Source organism: Hyla sarda, chromosome 3, assembly GCF_029499605.1.
Source record: "Hyla sarda isolate aHylSar1 chromosome 3, aHylSar1.hap1, whole genome shotgun sequence".
Taxonomy (NCBI): domain Eukaryota; kingdom Metazoa; phylum Chordata; class Amphibia; order Anura; family Hylidae; genus Hyla; species Hyla sarda.
In genome coordinates, this window is record NC_079191.1 from 220,684,544 (window position 1) to 220,693,298 (window position 8,755).

Here is an 8,755-nt window from a genome sequence, read left to right on the forward strand (position 1 = left end):
CAACTATTTGTCATCTACTCCACAAATATGGCCTTTATGAAAGAGTAGCAAGATGAAAGCTGTTGATGAAAGTGAGCGACAAGAAATCCTGGACTGGACGTCCCAGTTTTACCTGGATAGCCCTGAGTCCAATTTTTGGACCACTGTCTCTGTATCTTTAAAAAAAAAGTGATCCTTATTCATGGCACAACAGACATTTAAAATGGACTCTAATATATGGTCTGTAAAAACAGTCACATGCATGTGACGTAATACTTAAATAGAAACATCGCTAAAACAAGGAGAAGGGATCAGGCATAACAACATGGACCAGAATAGGATACATGTAAAAGAGAAGACGAAAGATATACCAATAAGAAAAAAGAGGCTCATGATAACTCAATAGAAGTTGCATAAATGATCAGTTTAGGTGGGAGAATCGGCCCACAGGACAACTATTTGTCATCTACTCCACAAATATGGCCTTTATGAAAGAGTAGCAAGATGAAAGCTGTTGATGAAAGTGAGCGACAAGAAATCCTGGACTGGACGTCCCAGTTTTACCTGGATAGCCTTGAGTCCAATTTTTGGACCACTGTCTCTGTGTCTTTAAAAAAATAAAAATAAAAAATAAAGTCCTGTTTTTTCTGAAACAGCCAATGGTCACTGCATTTTGAGAGTTTTTTTTTCCAGTAAATATTAGTGTTTTTCCTCCCATAGACTTCTAGACTTATGTTACAAATGGAAAACAGAGGGTACCATGTCAGCATCTAAAGGATTAACAGTCAGGATCAGAGCCCAGATCCACCCCTGACAACTGCAATGGGAGTTTATCAATGTGTGACAGCCAGCTCAGACTGTGGATGACACAGGCACTACCTCATAGCCTGTGATATCCCATTGGTGTAACTGTACATCCATTTGTGGTGAGGCAGCTCTAAAATGGACATACAGTTATGTCCATCTTTGTAAACGGGTTGATGTAATTAAAAAAAAAAAAACTGGAAAACATAGCATATTGTTACCAGACTATATGTTTAAATTCAATTATAGCACATCATCAGAATAGCAAATAAAAATGTCCAGTATAGTGTAACCACGCCCAAAAGGAGGGTATCCATGGCTAATTTGGGTACCATATGGTAAAAGACACCAATCAGGGTGAAAACAAGGTGTTCTCTTAACAATGCAATACTCTTTTAGAGTATTTTTATTTTATTTTGATTAAACCCCATTTAATTAATATCCCTGTAATTGAGGACATGTAGAGCAATCTTATACAACAACAGGCATCACAGCGCTAAATCCCCTTTAAGATGTAGGAAATCAAATATGTCTTGTAAATAGTTATGTCTAATGTCATATCTAGGTAGTGCATGTCAGTCAGTACCCATGGAGCAAGAGAGTAGTAGCACCAGGTCACCTGGCCCTCATCTAGACGCAAGCCCACTGCTGATGAAGAAATGACCACTGAATTGAAACAGGTTTTTCTGTCTGCTTACTTGTGTTTACTTGTTTTAGATCACATTTATTGAAGATATTTTGCATTGGAACTGGCTGTTCCATGCTGATGAACAATTTGATTTACAAACAGATAGTGGCAGATTTCATTTCAACAGATTTGATTTGGTGATTCAAACATCAGCAGGCAACATTTATTCTGTGGGATAAAGAAAATATGTCCAGATGGTAAGGTGTTAAGGTCTACAGTTACTACCCTGGTTCTTTCAAATATTGGCATTGACATGTTAATGCGGGGTAGCAGGTGGCAAAATAAATATTTGACTTCCACAGCGGAAAGCTTGAAATCTCTGGTTACTTTTGTTATCTATTTGTTTCGGCTTCAGATCTGACTGTTTACTGCATACACACAGTTTTGTCATTACTTAAAAAAAATAACAAAAGTATTTTATACAGTCAATAGCTCCAGTCATATTATTCCCGCAAAGTATAAATGAACATATTTAGATGAACTAATAAACACATTAAAAACTGTGTACGGTCTTACCAGATAATAAGCCTATGTTTTACCTTAGTGAGAAAACGTGTCATTTCCTCTATTCTCCCTATAGTGGCAGCATTGGATATTAGATGGCTGTCCCTTCCTAGCACAGGTACTTTCTGGATGTGGTCCAAGCCCATTTAATTGAGCCATGAGCCTTATCAGCATTTAAGGTAACAAGGATGGGGTTTAGAGGATATATATATTGGATCTGGCTGCCATGAGATTATAAATAATTAATCCCTCATGAACAAATTGCACTTGGGAAGGTGTAAGAAGGGGTGGTATGAAATCCTAGCTGTCAAGATACTCATAATGAGTTTAATTTTGTTCTCCAACCCTACTGTATGTGTAGTATAGTTAAAACAATATAATGTATTTAACATTTTATCTTTTAAATCTCTAGCTACTACAATGCCAACGGATCCTTTGCCCCTGCAGGTATTTTCTTTGCTATAGCAGTGAAGTACGCCTGAACAAAATGATGATATATGTCTCTCCCTGAAGTACAAACAACTACTGCAGCCAGAAGATATGTGAGCCTTGTTATATTATTAAGGTGTAAGGACCCCTTCTATGAACCAGAATGGAGAGCAATTCGGTAAAACAGGCTCTAAATCTAGTGGAGTCAAACTCATGTGGAATATGGCTGGACATTTTTCTGAATGGCTTGCATATAGTCCCACAGTACATTTTCTCTGCAGGGACCATGCTTGCTCCTGTGAGACATTTTGCACTGTATCTTTAATGTTTCCTAAATTATGTTCACTGATAATAGCCAATTATGTCTGTAACTTATTTTGCAGCTTTGATATGTCTGTGCTCTTAGTTGTGATTTTATTCTGAACATGTTGTTCTTATAACCTTGTAATTTCCAACCCTTTGTCAAGGGTACTAATTGAGAATACCGGATGTAGGGTGGTATCTGTGATAAAGGGTGAGTTCATACCTAAAAGGTGTCCAGATCATCTGTGTGGATCGTATTGCACATTGGTGTGTCATTTTCAGGACTGGCTCTAGCCATAGGCAGAATAGGCCAATGTCTAGAGCGCCTCCTTGATGAGGGCACCACCTGTGGCCACAGTGGCAGTGCTGTGCTGGCTCCTTCACATACACGGTGATTGTCACATCACATACACGGTAATTATAACTATATTTGTGATGTGAAAGTGCTGCTCCTGACAGCTGGATAAAGGATTGCAGCACTACATGCTCCTCCTTGATCCTCCAGGGCTCTCAAATCCTGCAGGACCAGCCCTAGAATTATGCTTACCTTTCCCTCCACCTCCTCCCCTGGCTGGGCCGATTAGATGGTGAAGGTATAAAATCTTTGATGAGGCCACCAGCATGTCACCAGTTACCTGTAGGGGGCAGAGCTTCCCTATGCAGAACAGGAGAGATGGTTGCTGAAGGACCTTTAGTGATGCTGTGGAGGAGGCGGGGCTAGGCTGAAGGAGGTCACATGTTACCTACACAGCCACTAGAGGTTTGTTACTGTTTTGTCACCCCAGTAGTAAGGTAATTACATGAGTAGGGGGTTTGTTACAGTGTGTCAGCCCAATAGTAAGGTAATTAGATGCAGAGGGGGGTTGTAACAGTATGTCACCCTAGTAATAAGGTAATTGCATGAAGAGGGGGTTTGTTACATTGTGTCAACCCAAATGTAAGGTGATAACACGTGGAGGGGGTCTGTTACAGTGTGTCACCCACACTGTGTTACCCTAGTAGTAAGGTGGGCGTGTCAAAAGGTGGAGCCAATGGGCAGGGTCAAGGTGCAGCAACATTGGCTTTTGCTTAGGGTGGCAAAAATCCTTGCACCAGCCCTGATGGTTTGTTTTTATCTTGAAACAATAAAAGTGATCTGCATTCAACAGCTGGACCAACCTTCTTCTTCTCTCCAGCATGTTAGTCCCTGCTAAGTACTGCTGGAAATTAGGTTGATAAAGGCACACAAACAGCATTCAGAGACAGTGACATAAACATATCATTGAAATAGGGCGTCTCTTGTCTTTATATTCCAGAATAAAACAATTTATAGCTTTTACCTTTAGGCATTGAAGAAAAAAAGAAATCCTGCTTGTCAAAGTGGTAACTAGAATGTTCCCTGGTTTTACAGGGGACATCCTACCAGTCACCCTAGCAAAACAACATACATCAAGATGTCTTACTTACACACTATTGAAGTGTCCTACTTGAGGCTAGCAGACCTTAGTCTTTTATTCTTCAAGCAGGGTTTAAAGGGGTATTCCAGGCCAAAACTTTTTTTATATATCAACTGGCTCCGGAAAGTTAAACAGATTTGTAAATTACTTTGATTTTTCTGTCTAACTGCTTTCTGATGACTCACGTCCCGGGAGCTGTGCAGTTCCTATGGGGATATTCTCCCATCATGCACAGTTCCCGGGACGTGACATCATCATTGAGCAGTTAGACAGAAAACTTCAGAATCTAATAACTATTGGAAGGATTAAGATTTTTTAATAGAAGAAATTTACAAATCTGTGTAACTTTCTGGAGCCAGTTGATATATAAAAAAAAGTTTTTGCCTGGAATACCCCTTTAAGTTTCCTTACAACCTGTCAGTGCAGTCTTGGTTACACCATTTGTAAGCCCAGTATTAATTAGCCTCAGCCCCTGTCCTCATCTTGACTGGCCCTGGAAGTGGATGAAAGCCCCCACTATCAAGCAAGCCTTCCATCCTGTATACATCTAGACCCAGGATTTACTGAATTTCCTAGCAAGCTAAGTCTCATCAGGAATATTAACTATTCACTGATTTCTAATATCCAGATTTCCCTGGATGAGATATGCGCTTCTTGAAACCTGGTAATATATCGACCCCCGGGGACCATTCCTGTCATTGTCTTACACAACCGAAAAGTATCATGTTATTCATTCCAACTTTCCTGCCAACTTATGTTTTTGGAATCGCATAGATACCATGAAAACAATGAACAATTTTTTTGTAAGATTGAATATAGTCCTCATTCGTTTCCTCCTATTGCATTGTATAGTATTGTATTGTACTAAAATAAATCAAAAGTTATAAGAAAAGTTTACAAATTAATCCTTTAAACTAAAACAAGACAGAAAAATTGCTTGATATTTGTCGGGCTTGCATGATTCCTGTAAGAAAGTACAAGACATTAAACATTGCAGTTCTAATTGTGTAAAAGTACCTTAGGTAGAAAATTGTCCCTATTTGAGTGTAATTACTATAACAGAATACTTTTCCAATACAGCATTATTATATAAAAATGGCTTTCATAAATAGAGCTTTCAGGCATCATGTAGCAAAATCTACATTTGCACCATACTGTGTTCAGCTACAATGGCTGAGGAGCAACATGGGGTCTGTGACTTCCAGCAGCTACATAGTAACATAGTTAGTATAACTATAACTATATAACGTTCAACAGAGGGAGGAGAGAAAATGTGGGTGAAGGGAAAGGGTATAAGTATTTTTTGTAGAAGAACTCTATACTTTTACATAAACATTAAAAGTGGACTCTAAAAAAAAAAATTCAATTTAACTGGTGCCAGAAATTTGTAGTAAGTAGTAAATTATTTATATTTGAAAAACTTATCAGCTGGTGTATGCCCTGAAGAATACAGTGTAGCCGTACAGTCTTTACTGTCCAGAGCAGCTACAAATCCCCATAGAGAACCCCTCCTGCTTTGGATAGGTTCTGACATGGACAGTGGTGACAGTAGAGAGCACCATGTCTGACTGGAAAGAACAACACAACTTTCTCCAGGGCATACAAAAACATACAAATTTGTATAACTTTTTGGCAACAATTTATGCAGAGTACCCCATTTAATGTAATTTTGTTCTAATAATTCCTCTAAACCTTTTTTGCAGCTCTAAAATCTTGATGCTGAGACCAGCTCCTTAGGTAGACTGTCTCACAAATTAACTCTTCTTATGGTTAAGTTAACTTGAAGACTGAGCCTTTTTTGGTTCAGGGGAGAGAGTGCTTGCGGGTTTTACATGAAGCAACTTTTTACATTTTTTATTTATCTTTTTACACACACACACACACACACACACATATATATATAGTGAGAATGTCCCCCTCTCTGCTCTCTTCTCAAGGATTAAAAAAAGCCTCATAACTAAAATCCCTTATTCCATTATTAATTTGGTTATGTGTACTTTTTCAGCTCTAGGGAATCCTTTTTCTAAACCCAGAACTGAACAGCATATGACAGATGAGGCCGCATCAATGCTTTATAAAGCGGTAGTATTACGCCCCTGTCCTGCAAGTCCATGCCTCTTTTGATACATGACAATATCCAATATGCTGGCCTTAGAAGCAGCTGCTTGACATTGCACCATGTTCTGTAGTCTATGATCTACAAGTGCACCCAGATCGTTCTCTACCAGTGACTCTCCCAGTTTTACCCCCAGGACATATGATGCATGCAAGTTATCAGTAACCAGATATATAACTATGCATTTATAATTTATACATTTTTTTTACAAATTAACCTATTGGGGATGCAGGGCGTATGTATACGCCCTGTATGCACGATCCTTAAGGACTCAGGGTGTACCTGTATGCCCTGGCCCTGTACAACGGGTTTAAACAGTTCTCACCGCCAGAGAACAGGTTAAACCCGGTGGGTCCCGATTGCTACGGGCAGCCAGGACCCACGGCTAATGCCAAGCATGGCCGATCGGGCCAATGCCTGGCATTAACCCTTTAGATGCTGCAATAAAAGCTGATCGCGGCATCTAAAACAAAAGTAAAAGAATCCCAGCAGCTATCGCAACAAAATTGGGATGTCCCGATCGGCTAACTGGACAACGGGAGGGTCCTCATCTGCCTCTCCATTGTCCGATCGGTGATCTACTGCTCCATGCCTGCACAGCAGGCTAGAGCAGAAGATTGCCAATTACACTGATCAGTGCTTTGCAATGGCATATCACTGGTCAGTGTATACAATCAGAAGATTGCATGTTTTAGCCCCCTATGGGGGCTAAAAAAAAGTGTAAAAAAAATGTAAATATAAGTTCATTAACCCCTTCCCTATTAAAAGTTGAAATCACCCCCTTTTCCCATTTTTTAAATAAAATAATGTAATAAAGAATAAAAATAATCATATGTGGTACGTAAATGTCTGAACTATTAAAATATTAGGTTAGCTAAACCACACAGTCGATGGCGTACACCAAAGTCCAAAATTGTGCATTTTTGGTCACTTTCATATACCATAAAATATCAATAAAAAGCATTCAAAAAGTCCCATGAAAACAAAAATGAAACCGATAAAAACTACAGATGACGAAGCAAAAAATTAGCCCCCATACCTCCCCGTAGACGGAAAAATAAAAAATGTATAGGGGGTCTTAAGTATTAAAATAAAATAAAAATGATATAAATTGTATATCCTTAACCGTATGGACCTACAGAATAAATATGAGGTGTAATTTTTACGAAATGTTGCACTGCGTAGAAACGGGAGCCCCCAAAAATTACAAAATGGCGTTTTTTTTTATTTCATCCTTAAGGTGAAAATAGGCTGAGTCCCTAAGTGGTTAAGTGGTACTGATTATCTCACATTTTCATAGCTGTATCACAACATCTATTTTGACAATATTCTAAACATCCCAGGGTACCAGTAATGCAAGCAGTCAGCACCTGATGGCATACTGTCTGTCCTGCACTTACCACTGTCAGGTCTCTGCTGCTGCTGCTGCTGCCTGTTCACCCCTACCTGACTTTTACTTCCTGTCCTCTCTCTGTGGCTGCAGTAGATATACTGCCTCTATCAGTTCTAAGCCCCAGTTTGACACCCTGCCCCCCAAGCAACTTGCTCCAGTCCTCAGGTACAAGGGAGACCTATGGGACCCCCCTCCCTTGAGTATGTGAAAGGTTGGGGCAGTATCATACCCCAAGTGGAGTTCCTCCTTGGCACCGACAGGCATAGAGAAGCAGCATTCATTCAGCAGTTACTGCCATTGTCCACTGCTTTATATGCAATAGTAAAACTGTAAAATGAACAAATAAGCATCGCCTTCACATTGCCTTCCAAACATTCTCTTTCAATACATTCACCGTCAGTTTTTGAAAATATAGGACCTTTCCGTATTAGTAAGTAGTAATGACTCCTTTAACAAGAATGATTTTCTCGCTCATGGTAATTAAAGTGACACATGTTTTTAGCACTTTGATCTTTAAAGGATATTCACTGATTCATGTTTTGTGGCCGTTTTATATTAACTGCTCATTCAGGTCATGCCACAACATTTCCCTTAGGTCAATGCTTATGGGTTGGCATTCTAAAGCACATTTCTTCCAAGTCAGCCATTCTAATCTGCAGATATATGTGTGTATTAAGTGACATTTTATTGGTGCATGTATCATTTTTCTGTTCTCATTTTATTTAGGTTGATGAACCAATATGAAATATAACAAGTTCAAAAGTGGGAAAAGTACCTGGCACTGCTGCGTGGTTGTACACAGTATAATGATTCCTTCTAAATACAATACGGGCAGTTGCTCCATACAGTGCAACAATGGGGGTGCCAGCTCCTTATAGAAGAGATACAGCATTCATAGGTAAGTATGAAGACAGACAAGCGCACTCACCGCAAAAATTGCTTCATCTGTATGCTTCATTATGAAATTCCAGCATCAGGATCGAAGCCAAATGTGCAGGGGGACAACAAGTAGAGGAGGTATTCTTGGGCTAAGAATACCTCCTCTACCTGTCATCCCCTTCATACTTACCTAATATGAAATATAATGTGGATTCTCATGATTG